The following is a 14,490-nucleotide window of genomic DNA, read 5'->3' on the forward strand; positions in this document are numbered from 1 at the left end:
CATGAGACTTATTTTACATGTTAAATAGGTTACTCATTCATAAATAATACAATTACATAAGTTTAAAGTTTTGATAGGTAGACTATATAGCTGATGGGCAAGGACAAGCACTTGATACACGGTGTTTAATATTAAAAAACAAAAATTCACAAGATTTACTATAACAAACTATTTTATAATTTAATGACCAATGATTTAGAATTGCAAAAGTGTTAGTTACTTGATGTTCTTAATTTTTGTAAAAAAAACTGAATAATATTACAATAACATACTTGTGTATTAAAAAATAAATTTATGTATGTGACATTGTGACATGAGTGTTTTGCGTGTAACATGACTGTTTTATTATAATTATATTATTCATTAGTTTTAATTTCATGCTTGTTTGTTTGTTATAAGTACATATTTGAAAAACAATCCCTTGATCCGTTCAAAGCCAACGAAATTACATAGAAAACGTGAAATTTCTATTGCACCACTTTGTTTTTAATAAAAAAACTCGCTCGCTTGCCCAAGGTAAAATGATACACTTCACCTCTTTTACTTGTTATTCCTGCCATAATATATTATTAATGTTTTTAATCTAGTACTGCTCATACAATAAAGTTAATTCGATTATAGTTTGACCCTCATTTATTACAAACTTTATTCGTTTAAAAATATATAATTGCTTTATTATTAAAAAAAAAACAATAAATGTTTAGGGTTTGTTCAATTGTTCATGCTGTGGTTGTTCACATTTATATGACGTACAGTAATGTTAGATCGAATATTTTGTATGACGATGATAATATTACATGATGATGCATAGTCACAGTTATGTTTCACATCATATTATGAGAATATAGACATATTTTGTTTATGTTTATGTAAAATTAAGAATAATTTAAATTTAAACTATCAGTTGATAAATTACTATATTTTTTGTATGAAAATAAGTTTTTATTTAATTAGCGAAATGTTTGGTTACTATATACTTAAAAAATATAATAATTTAAAGTTAAAACAAACTTCAACATTAAATGTATTTTACAGAACGAAAAGAATTATTAAACTAAATACAATTTAAAAACAATAAAGTAGGTAACTGTCAAGGGTCAAATAAGGAAAACTATTATTATAAGTGTAAGTGACCAAACACCAAATGTATTTTTCTTTAAAATGAAACCTCTATTTTACGGCTTTTGTACTCTTATATATCTACTTAATAGAATTAAATTTTGGTTTTCATCATATATTATAATATATTTCTAAATAGGTACTTACTATTATTTTTTGATGAAATTAAAATGAAATAAAAATGTTTGATTGAAAATAAAAATATAATATATAATGAATCCAAACCGAACAGTCAATTAAGTAAAAATAAATAATTATTAATTTAATTCAAATTCCAGATACATATATATATACTATTAGAAAAAATTGTAAAAAAAAATCTAGCGTGCTTGAAGACAATACAATAACATTATAAAACAAAGAATCAATGATACGTATAGCGTTGAGCTCTGGACGCAGATCGATAAACTTCAAGTTACATTAATATATTTTCATAAAATGGACAATATGGTAGGTATATATATATATATAGGTAATAACCATCTGGCAACAAAAATCTAAACGAATGGATACAACGGTATTATAAGTAGGTACGCAGTATAATGGACACTAACACTATATTATATTGAAACATATAATCGGCGTAAAAGTGAAAAACTAATTTCATCCTCTACAGTGCACAATTCAAATGGAGGAAATTCGTTCAACCCTTAAACATTTGACTGTAATTTCAACAAAAACAACGTATTTGCTTTTTATAGAGAAAAGTCGAAAAATATGTAAGAGAAATCACAATTCGACAATACATTAATTATTTCCGGTTCCACGAATGTGATTTATGAGTTAAAAATGAAATATATCCAGTAATTATAGATATATAATTATATTACATGTAAAGGATAACATTATATACTATTGTCCAACCAATTTTAAATTCAAACTGCTTAAACTTATATATTATTTTTTGTTAAAATGCCAGACCTACATAAAAAATATTATAAAAAATACTCATACTGTCGGAAATATGAAATAGGTACAGCGTAAATGTACGAAATAATAGTACAAGATTTATTATAGATAACAATAGACAAGTCTAGTAAAAAACATATATCGTAAAATAATATTTTTATAACGACAACAATGGTATTGAGAACTTTGGGAACACATATCTGTCTATACTGTATATGTAATAGTGAGACGATGCACATGTATGTATGATGGTAGGGTGAGTGGTTAATATAACATATTACGACGTTACGTGTAGTAAGTAATGTAATATAATAAATAATAATAAAGTAGAGATAAGGACAGTCAAGGAGTAAATTTATTATTTTTATTCATGATCATATTAACAATTACAATAATGATCTAACTAATATAATAAATTTGTTATGATTGTATCTCTTATAATGGATAAAATTATAAAATAGCGTTTTACATTTTCTAGTTAAAATTTTAAAATTATAATTATGGCACTTATCAATTAGTATGAATGTATGAACCGATGATTTACCTAAAGTAATTATAGTAATTGATTTATTTGGTGGTATTTTAAAATCTTCAATTTGAGGCACCAACGTTTCATATCAGAATACTCAAATATGTGCATAGAATTATTATACGATCACTCGAACGACGACAATCATAAAAATGTTAAATCTTCAATGTGTATATTGCTATTGTTCTGTGTCATGTATTTTCTGGATTTGATCTGAAAAATGCTATTAGCTTTTCAATTGGCAGTATTCACAACAGGCGGCGATAGGAATTATATTGTCTAAGAATTATCTTGGGCCTCGTAAAACCTAACACCAATAGACTTATACATCTTATTCGGGTGGCAGATTATTATTTTTATATTGAGTTCAAACTATGTGAATTCTACTATCTAATATAAATTAATTTAATTTACTTGGAGAAAATTCGAACGCAATAATTTTATTTATTTATTTTAATATAAATGCATCTTATTAAATTCTGAAAAAAATATAAAAACTACACAAGTACACAACGTTCTTTTTTTCTAGAAATAAACTTTTAAAGAAATATATACATGGCAGATTCTTTATAAGTAGATGTATTTCAATAACTTCACATACAAGACTTAATTTATTCATAATAGAAAGTAGATCACGTGTTAACTATAAATCAGCAAATCGAATTCACGAAATAATTAAAATAGTTCTTATAATGGGAACAAGAATAATTAAAATTTACATCATTATAATACATATAAATAAAAATAAAACAAATTCTCTATTTTGCATTTAGAGTTATATACGTTATTTACTATTTACAGTAACACCATTTTTTTTTCAGATTAGATTTCATATTTAAGTAATAACTAATAATAAGTACAAATATAATATAACTTCTCGTTGGTCTACTATACAAGGTGCCCCGCGAGAATTTACCCATTGCGATATCTCCTGAAATAATGGAGATATCATAATTCTGGTTTTTTAATAAGATTCACAGGAACAAGAACTACAAATAGTTCGTGTTTTAATTTATTTTTATGTTTTGGTAAAAAAGTTAAAAAAAAAATGTTTTTTTTTTATTTAATTATTCAAAAAAATTTGAAGATAGCCATTTTGTAGAGTTTTTTTTTCTGAAAACATTGACGTTTTAACATTTTAATTTCATCAATTTTCTGATTTTTAATATTTTTTCTAATTTTGAAAAAAAACTGCGAATTATTTAATACGATAGTGCCATAGTGGTATCATTGTATCAAACATGTGGGCTGCTATACTTAATTACCTCTAATATATATTTTGATTCAAACGATTGAGAATAAAAACTCACAGTAAGTGTACCTACTTCTTAAAATAATTAGAAAAACAGGAATATTTCCATTATACTAGTTTTTAATAGTTAATTTTTAATTTTGGTGAAATTAAAAAATAAATGATTTATAGAATTTATTTGGTTTAAATTTTTTTTATAAAAAATATTATTTATCAATCAAAAAAACTTGAAAATGATATACAAGGTTCCTTAAAAGGTTTTTTTTCAAGTAATTTAAAATTTTTAAAAATACATAACCATATTGTGCAGGGATTAGGACGGTGTGTCTACAACCGTTGAGCTGACATTGGGTATTATTATTACGGTAAAGATATTATATTATGTACCTATGTCCTATATCCACAATTTCCAAATAATAATAATATCGATATATTTTATCAAAGCAATTATTTGAGTTAAGATATCGAACCCGTATTATACATTTGTGTTATGCTCTAATGTTATTTTGAATCAGTGATGTTTGTGTTATCGTCATATTTTATTTTATAATAATGGAATGTTTTTTGTTGAACAACAAATTTTTTATAAATGGCTATGCTATGGTCAAAAATAAGAAACGGATGAATAACGTTATTAATGATAAATTTAATAGGACCCCTGTAGATTTTCTAAAAATAATAGCTTATAATATAAAACTATACATGTGATTATTTTTTTTTTAAATTTTTAATATTATTAAAACGGATATTTTTAGACGATTATATTAATAATATGAAGTATGAATAACAAATTATAATTTAGTTATACATTTTTTATTTTCAAACATATTAATCAGAATTTTAGATATCCTGTCGGATTATTAGTTGTTGACTCAATGTTGTGATCCCATTTTAAGCGTTTTAAGTTAAAATTTTGATACAATTTATTTAAAGCTTTAATATTAAAATGAATTTCAAGGTTCCTCGTGGATTTTTCTTAAATAAATTTAATTTTACTATGCACATTTATTTTTTAATATGTATTTGACGTTTAAAGTTTTGAAAAAATAGATATTTGATTGAAAAATAGTTATTGAGTTAGGTATAATATAAAAAAATATTAATCGTAAGAAATTGATACTTTTCACCATACTGTATACGTATTATATACGATGCAGTTTTTAAAAGATTAATACTAATTTTAAGATATTTACATCACGAATATCTTCATATTATTTTACGGTGTATAGTACAAACTTATAAATAGAACTTAATTTAATTTATTATAACAATTAAAATAAATATTCAAATATTATAATTATTATTATATAATATATGCGATACATTTGACAAAAATTAGTTAAAAATACTTATGGTTTTATTTACTAATGACATTAGGTGCTTTAAATAAATTATAAAATATTCAAATATTCTTATAAAAATTATAGCTGACATTACGGTCTCCGCTCTGAATCGTTGTTTTGGTATCCAATGATTCATTATTAAATTAAAACATGATATATGAATCACGATGACTTATTCATTGGTGAGTTACATTTGAAATTTTTTTTTATACTATTTTTAAGAATAAATTTAAAAGTTAATAATTGATACGGTATGAAAGTAATTTGTTGTATGAATCGCCATTATAATAATATAATATAATAGCATTTTAATACATTGAATGAAAAGCATTTAATTTTTAAAATAAAAAGGGTCACAGCATTTTTCGCGCTTATCGATCTTCATCTATTAACTTTTGTTTGAGAAATCGACACGAGGGGCATCGTTAAAACTGGATACCAATAAAATGCCGACAGCGCATTGTAGGTTAATCCCCTATAGTTCTAAGACATGTATATCCATTAAAGGAAGGGAAAAGATTGCAAAAAGCATCACGTGAATCTTCCACCACTGCCGTTGTCTGTCATTAAATGTATTGCCGCAGTCACTTTTATTTGTTAGAACAACAATTTTTGCTTAGTTTAATGCATTCCCCGGCATTCATTTAATCCAGCACATAGTTCCTGCTTACATTTAAAAACGACAACAACTATATTATTCACAGCAAATACCCAAAAACCCTAAGTCCGGGATCAAAATACAATTAGACAAATTAAATTTCAATGGCTCCGCGACAGTTTTAATGTTTTGGTCTTAATTTATATCATAATTATCGCTACGATATATTTTACGAGTATTACGACAATAATATGTCTGCGCTCTAGTATTAAAATAAAATAATTATTTTAATATTTTGTTATATTTTTATACGTTGATAATACTGATAATACTGATTATACAATATTATATATTATATAATAAACAGGATCAGTACTCAGTAGCATGTATGAAATACATAAATAAAATAATATAACATATATATATAGCCTAAAAAAATCAATTAATTACACACAATTGATGAATGTTGTTATTATTTATTACTGTTTTGAAATCATAAAAAAACTAACTAGCCAAAACAAATAATTGCTACAAACTATTATACGATTGTGTGAAAATCAATTCTTTAGTATAAAATAATAATTGAATTTCGGCCAACGCTCTAACTATTTGGTAGTTTGTAGATTTCTGTCTGTATCGTTAATTTAAATTGATTGCACATTAATTTTGTGCGAACAAAAATAGGATACGTCAATATTAATAAAAATTACATATATTGTTTGTTTTATGGATAAGATATATTTTAATATTAAAGTTGTTTTGGGTGTTTAATTTGATAATATCCACTTATTTACCGTAGTTTGAAGTATTAATTGGGCACCGGTATAAATTTGAACTACTGGCTAAATAACTCAATAAATTTTAAAAATTTCCCTTTAACGTTTTCATTATTTAAGATGCTAAATGTAGATTAGTAAAAATATTATTAGGAAAGTACTTATATTTTTATCGATATCGATTTTGTGCAAGTATTCTGGTGCGATGAATTTGCCAGAACAACTTATAAGGCACTGTTTGAACTGCTATAGTTGAATTAATACTTATTTATATGCCATACAGTATTACCTACTACGCAAAACGAAATCACATAATTAAGCAAGTAAACTTTCATCAATTTTCGGATAAAATAATGTATCACTGAAACTACTATATACTACATATATAACAGTACTGTTAATTAGTTAGCCGTTTATAAGTTCTTATAATTAGTTGCTGAGTAAGTACTACAGTGAATTTGGACATGTTTGATGTACCGTCAATGTATTCGTATGTATTATAAATATTGGGTTTTTTTAATTGTAAAAACACACATTATAAAACAGTATGTTATTGGACAAAATATATATAGAAAATTTATGATCTATTTACTTTAATTTAACTGGTTATTATAGACACACAACGATGATCACATTAAATTATCAAACTTTGAAATAAATAAAAATATTTATTTTATACTTGTATAGTTATACGAAATAGTATTAATTAGAATATTTAAATTTAAATAGAAATTGTATTTTCACTCTGTGAATGCATTTTAATGCATTTAAAAAAGAAAATACTGAGAAATATATTATAATAATATAACAGTAAATACAATTCAAAGATATTCTCTGATCTTTTATATCCACAAAGTTGCTTCACTACCATACACAAATTTATAACAGTAAAATTGGGAGATTCTTTTTAAATTTAGTAAACCAGAATAGCTTAGCATGCGTTTTAAACAAATGTCTACCTTTTTTTATTTTATTATCCGTTCTCTTACTTCATTGTAACTTGTAAGTTGTAACCTACCCTCTTTTCCTACTAATACTTGCCGGGTTAAAAGTCATAGGTTTTTAACTCTGAGTCGTAAAGGAATGTATTTGTATTTACATTTATGAGATTCCTATCTTATTTTACTATATTTTATTTTTAAAACATATATTTTAATAATTTTGATATCATGAAATATAATATATTCTCTGTTACAGAATTAAAGCAAATATTTTCGAATTTTGACACTATGCTTAGTACGTTTATAATAAATGTATATTGTATAAGGTGTTTGTATAAAGTTTAGAGTCTACAATAAGGCATAGTTAGAAGTCAAACTTTGTAAAAACATGTATATTAAATAAGAAATTAAAAACACATTAAACTTCTTGATCTTGAATATAAGATAGACGTTTTACATAATATTTACTTTTGTATGATTAATAATAAGTAAGGATAGATTGATGATGTAAATGACAGGGTTAACACCCTTTTTTGTTCGCCTAAACAAAAACGTTCTGATTGTAGTCCAAAAGAATTTCTGACGTAACCAAATGATTTTCTAAGAATATCTTCTTGGTAATTAAGTTTATATTTGGTCATTACTTACTAAGTTTGAATATCTGGAGTATAGTAAACAAACATGAAAATTGCGACTTGAAAGTATGTTTAGTTTATAAATTTGTTTGTTAATCTTTACAATAAATTATAATAACGAGATAATAATAAAATCAAAAATTATCAAGTAAAAACCAACATTTATACATAACATAAAGTGTTATTGATTTTGTTTTTTGATATACCTAAGTATAATTTTTTTCATAAAATAAACTATTTAAACAGTTTCTAAAACCAATACCATCACAAACGTACACCAATAAAATCGTGAGATATTTTTCTTACTATAGTATACTTTCACGTATGCACTATAAATATATTTTAGTATTAAATCGCATTGGTTTAGCATTAGTTTCTATGAAAAATTTTTGTGATATTTGTAAATATACTGCCTTGTCATGATTTACAGTGAAACCGAGTTAAACAGTTCATATTTTAATTAATAGATATTGAATATTTAATCAATACATTTATTTATTTATTATTCATGCCTAAAAAATATATTTATTGTAATTAGAGATTAATTAAATATAGAATTAATTGCAATCTCATTAAACCTTGTTCCATTTGGCCTTATTCTGGTATATTGTGGCCGGGTAGTATTGATCGGAAATTACTTCGGTAATTTAATTTCGAAAAACGTTTAGCTAAGTAGCTTGGGGTTAATATAAAAACGAAATTCTAAAGCCGTAGATTTTATTAAATTACCTATAATTATATAAAGGTAATGAAATCTTTAAGTATTTTTTCGATATTATTTATTTTATCATTGGAACAGTTTACTCTATGTATAAACCATGAAGCTTATTACGAAAATTTAAAATTAAATATATTAAAACTATTCTGAACTCAATTCAAATAACAATTTTAAAGTTATTTACGTTAATGTGATTTATAATATTACGCATTATTACACAATATTATATTTTGAATAGGTATATATAATTTTTATACTTATACATATATTATACAGAAATATACAATTGGAAATACTTGAACATTGGCTACACAAATCGAACTTGATCGAAAAATCAAGTATTGTATAGAAAAAAAAAACCGATTTCTATTTTTTTTGTTGATTTTTTTTATCAGAAAGTCGATGCATTTACATTTTCCAAAGGAAACATGTCCCACATTAAACTCGATCTCATTTTTCATTGTTAAAAAAATGAGATAAAATATATTCTGTACCTTTTCAAATTTGTATATAATTTTTTTTTGAAGAAGAACGCTTCTTTATTACGCGTATTTGATTTACAACGATATGCATTTATTTTTTAGTTATACTAAATTAGTTAGTTTTGTCAGATATCATTTTTTCCTATGTAAAAAGAAAAAGTACACTAAAAGTTTCATGGAGACTCGTAGAGAAAAATTATTAACAATCGTGACAAAAAAAAAAGATGAAATTTACAACTTACTGATTTCTAAGTTCTAACAAAATCAATTTGGGTTATTTTGTTATAATTCAGAATAAACCATCAATCTTGAAATTTCAAACTTTCACAAATATGTATTTAAATATTATAGTTATTAATTTACAGACCTGAAAAAAAATTATCTACAATGTTTTTAAATATTCAAGTCCTGCAAATAATTTAATGATTTTACGAAGTTGTTATAAGTTCATAGATATACATAAAATCGTTAAACTTACTTCATAGTTATTTTTCTAGTATTTTAATTCTAGTTAAAATAATATTGAATACTGTAGTCCGTTAATATGTTTTCATAATATATATTCATTTGAATTTGAATTATGGAAATTTTTAACCAAATTACTTTAAGATTTCTTTTAGGATTTTTTTTTTTTTTTTTGTTCTTAATCATCAGATATAAGATTATTCATATTACATCACTTATATTATTACATTATTTTATTTTTATACACCATTCATATAATTCATATAATCCATGCATTCACTATAATATGATATTGAATAAATTTGAAAACCTTCTCTTTTAAGTTAAAAGAATAATTCACCCGTACCGCATTCTACGTCGAGATGAACAAATTAAAACGTGATCTCCGTATTCTTCCAGAACGTATAAATATTCTATTTTAACAGTTTTGTACATAAAAAAGGGTTGGTTAATCATAATTAAGTAGTAAATAATTTTGAAATGTATTGGATATTGTAATAAATATGTTATGAGTAACATTATCTTCAGTTTTCAAATTTCATAAAACAAATTAAACATGTAAGTATATAGTATTCTATAATGCAGGTGAAAAACGAAACTTAGTTTTGTTGGTACTGTTGGTAGGTAGGTTTGCCTTTACCTAAGAAACCACTATGAAAATTGAATCATAAATTTTTTAAATGATGATTTAGATGACATTTATTATACATAATTTATTATTACTATCGACATCATATAATATGTATAAAGCTCATTTTGAAGGTTATAGACCAATATTCGCCAAATATGTGTATCTTTTCATATACATATAACTAAAATAAAACCAAAAATGTAAAAATGCACTTTAATAAAAATATATATGTTCTTAAACCATCTTATTCTATGGTATTATACAATATTTAATACAGAATCGGCACTAATTATAAATATCAATTCTGATTTGTACTTTTAATTTACTTTTATATATGTGACCTAAAGAAAATATAATAGTATTTCGAAGGTAGGTAATGGTTTATAGGGAGAATAAACTGAGATAAATGTTCACAGTATATTTATTTTGCAGTCTCTGTGCCCTACCCATAATATTTCTAATTTATATTTTTTGTTACGATCATCATTAGCTTAATTAATACGATTTCTTAAAACTTTTTGGCCATTTCAAACGTATTTTGAAACTTTAAAGTTATGATATGAGTTATCAACATAGTGTTTTTAACGCTTGATATTTTCACTACCTAACGTATTTATTTTTTTTTGAACAGTAAATTTCATTAAATTATAATAACAATAAATAGTGGTTTGTTATTTTATGAATATTGGTAAATCTTGCAATGATTTTTGTTTTTATTTTAAAGGCAGTATTTGCTCTCTGATATAATGGTTGTATTAATAACATCATACCGGATGTTAAAAAAGGAAATCATTCGTCTTTCTGTGTATTTCAATGTTCCGGAAATACAATACAATAATTGTCGTAATGCTCTCTCTTTAGTAATGTGTTTTGTAAATAAAAAAAAAAACAACTTATTTAAAGTATGACTTGAATTTTTTTTTGTGTGTGTGAAGTATATTTGAAAACTTAATGTTATACATGTTACAGAACAAATATTGTATTATAATTACTTACAATTTATAATGTATTTCCTATATAAATATATAATATTATTTTCTATAAAAAATAAAAATTACCTACAAAATGTTTAAATTAAAGTTATACGCGCCTGAAGTCCTAAAACCGACAAAATATATAAACTAACATTATTTTTTTTCATCAAAGTGCTGATTGTGATAATAAAATAATTAAATAACTGGTAAGTTAAGAAATATAAAAAGATTTACTTAATTTTGTTTATAAGCGTACTAATTTATTTTTTTCGTGTTTCTTTTTATATATTTTTTTTCTGTCACGTCTATCTTTTCACAGTTGTCTGCTATATGTCGATATTAATCATAATGCTACAATGTTATCATCTTAAAAATAATTTATTTTGTTTTGCTGAAAATTATGTATACAATATTTTATCTTTTATTAGATCATATTACATTTTATTTAAGTTTCTAAGAGAAGCGAAGATGTATTTTTATTTTTTATGATTTGGAGTACGTGATCATGTTTTTGGTAGAAAAACTGCTTCATAATAATTTTTATGTGACCACATAACAATTGATAGAATATCTAATAAAAATATACTGTATGTATTGAGGTTATTTTTAGAATTTCCCATAAAAAATAATAAATACGTCATATAAATTGTAAAATTTATGTCACGTAGATTTTAATAGACTATTGTCAGTCTTGTTACTAATTTTTTCTAATAAAAAAAAAAAAATTAACCTAGAAAATATTGATATTTTCATTCAATATTTTATAATAGTGACATTATAAAAATGTTTGAAAAAATTCGAACATTTTTACACTCTACATACAAGAGAAGTATATCGTATAAGTTTTATAAGTTTTTTTATGTTGACAAATTTTTAATTTAATTAAAAATTTAACACACGCATATATATATACACAGTGAGTGTCTAATACTAGGTTCATAAGTAAAAACAAATCCTGGTTTTATCTCTATTATCCATTTTATAGTATATAATATTTTTAATATGATTAGTAAAGTACCAACCTAAAAAAATGTATATTCATTTTTAAGTGCTCTTTAAATATTTCTGGTTTATTTTTAAATTATATTATAAATATAAATAAATAAATCGTAATATACTCTATTCACTATTACTAACTATAGTATAGCCATTTAGGTAGTAGGTACAGATTTTTTGTTATTTGGAATTTACTCACATACTGTGCATACATACGTATACAATTAAAAGGGAAATACGATAATATGCAAAAGAGAGGTCAAGTGAAGTTTCAAATGCTAACTTTGATATTGATGTCAGAAGTGCTAACGTAGTATAATTTAGTGCGTAGGTATGCGATTCTCTTAAACCTAATCTATAATACATGCTAAGGTTATAACAATTGAAAAATTATATTATTTTATTTTCACATGTATTAATTAAAATAAAATATCGGAAATAAAATTTTGAATTTTAAAAAGATAAAGCTCTATTTATTAGTTATATAACCCTTATAAAATGTGTCAACAATATTTTCGTATTTTTTTTGTACAATTTGATTTTGATTTATCAGATATGAAATTGTTATAGCAACATAATTATGTGAACATATTTTTATAATAATAGCGTTAAATTTTAATTTGTATTTCAACGCGATTATTTTGTAGTTCAATATTTTTAGATTATGGTTATTGGGTCATTGTAATGAAAATTTCGAAAAACAACATTATTAATTTTGAAATAAAATAAAATTTATAGTCAGTCAATTAATCCTAAATCGCACAAGAATAGAGTTGTTTAGGCATTCATTTAATTGTATTAATTTTTTTTCTTATTATCTATTATTAATTATATTTTAATATTTAATAAATAGCAAAATTTAGAACAATAATTTATAATGGTCAATTATTGAAATAAATTAAATTTAAAGATGAAATATTTATTGATTTAACAAAATTATTATTATTACATTTATTTATTATGATCTTATGAAACTGATCACAATAGAAAAAAATAATAACAATGATTCAATACGTGGATTAACCTATCATATAATATATGTAAATAAACTAATGTCTCATAATTTTAAGGAACATTAAGCATGCTAACACATGTCTATAATATAATAAATATATTATTAAAAACATGCCCGATAATACTTTAAAAAATATTTTTATAAATTATATATTTATATTTATAAGGTTAATTAAAACGATATCTGATAATAATACATATAATAAATAAATATTATTTTTATAAAGTATAACGCCTATTTTGGATTCTCAGGAACAATAATAAAAAGTCGTGTGAGAGATAATAAATTAAAAAGCACTACGATGTCTACGAATACTAAGATATTACTGTTTACAGGAGGTCACCTAAATTGCCTAATCAACACGCCGTGTTACACAAATCATCATGACGTGTTTTCGTAACAAAATTTTCATTACCAATTATTATAAAATCATATAGTTTTTGTACCTACTATTAATATTAATTAGTAATAATTATATTCATGATCTATATATATATATATATCTTTCAAGAATTTGAAGTATCCAAGCATATTACTTTTAATATTAAAACTACGTTAACTGTTGTAGTTATACTTAATGATTTTATTATGTATCTGTAAATGCAATTAAAAAATATATTCAATCATTCTTGTTGGTTAAATTCAAATTTCAATATTATAATTAATATTATTTTTTAATAAAACAAATAAACAGTGTTTAAATACATTTTTTTACTCTAGCTGAATAAACAATTAATTAAATAATTAATCATTCTACAATATATAAGATATTATAAATGTAAATATATTGACAGTTTTTTTTGTTTTTAAATATTTTCTTTTCATATTCTATGCACTATTTAACAGTTAATGATTATATTTTCAACTATAAAAATTGATATTTCTCAACTATTTTTGGTTTTTGTATTTTCTACATTTGAATAAAATGAACCACAAAAGGTTAAAAATAAATTACTGAAAACATATCCATTCACGACAAATATAGTAACGCAACAAACCCTTATAAGATATTCATTGGATTTATGGTATTGCAATTTTCAACGGATATAAACTATACATTTTTTAGAAACCACCCCTTTCAAAAGGCGACACATAAATTTCTAAATC

The 14,490-nt window shown here is 23.3% G+C and overlaps 1 protein-coding gene across 1 annotated transcript in view; it reads left to right on the forward strand.

The window, feature by feature from the left end:
• Positions 1 to 14,490, forward strand: part of LOC113549106 — a 54,350-nt gene that overhangs the window by 12,775 nt on the left and 27,085 nt on the right. The gene's annotated exons all lie outside the window — the stretch shown is intronic.

The sequence above is a fragment of the Rhopalosiphum maidis genome, chromosome 4, assembly GCF_003676215.2.
Source record: "Rhopalosiphum maidis isolate BTI-1 chromosome 4, ASM367621v3, whole genome shotgun sequence".
In the NCBI taxonomy this organism is placed as follows: domain Eukaryota; kingdom Metazoa; phylum Arthropoda; class Insecta; order Hemiptera; family Aphididae; genus Rhopalosiphum; species Rhopalosiphum maidis.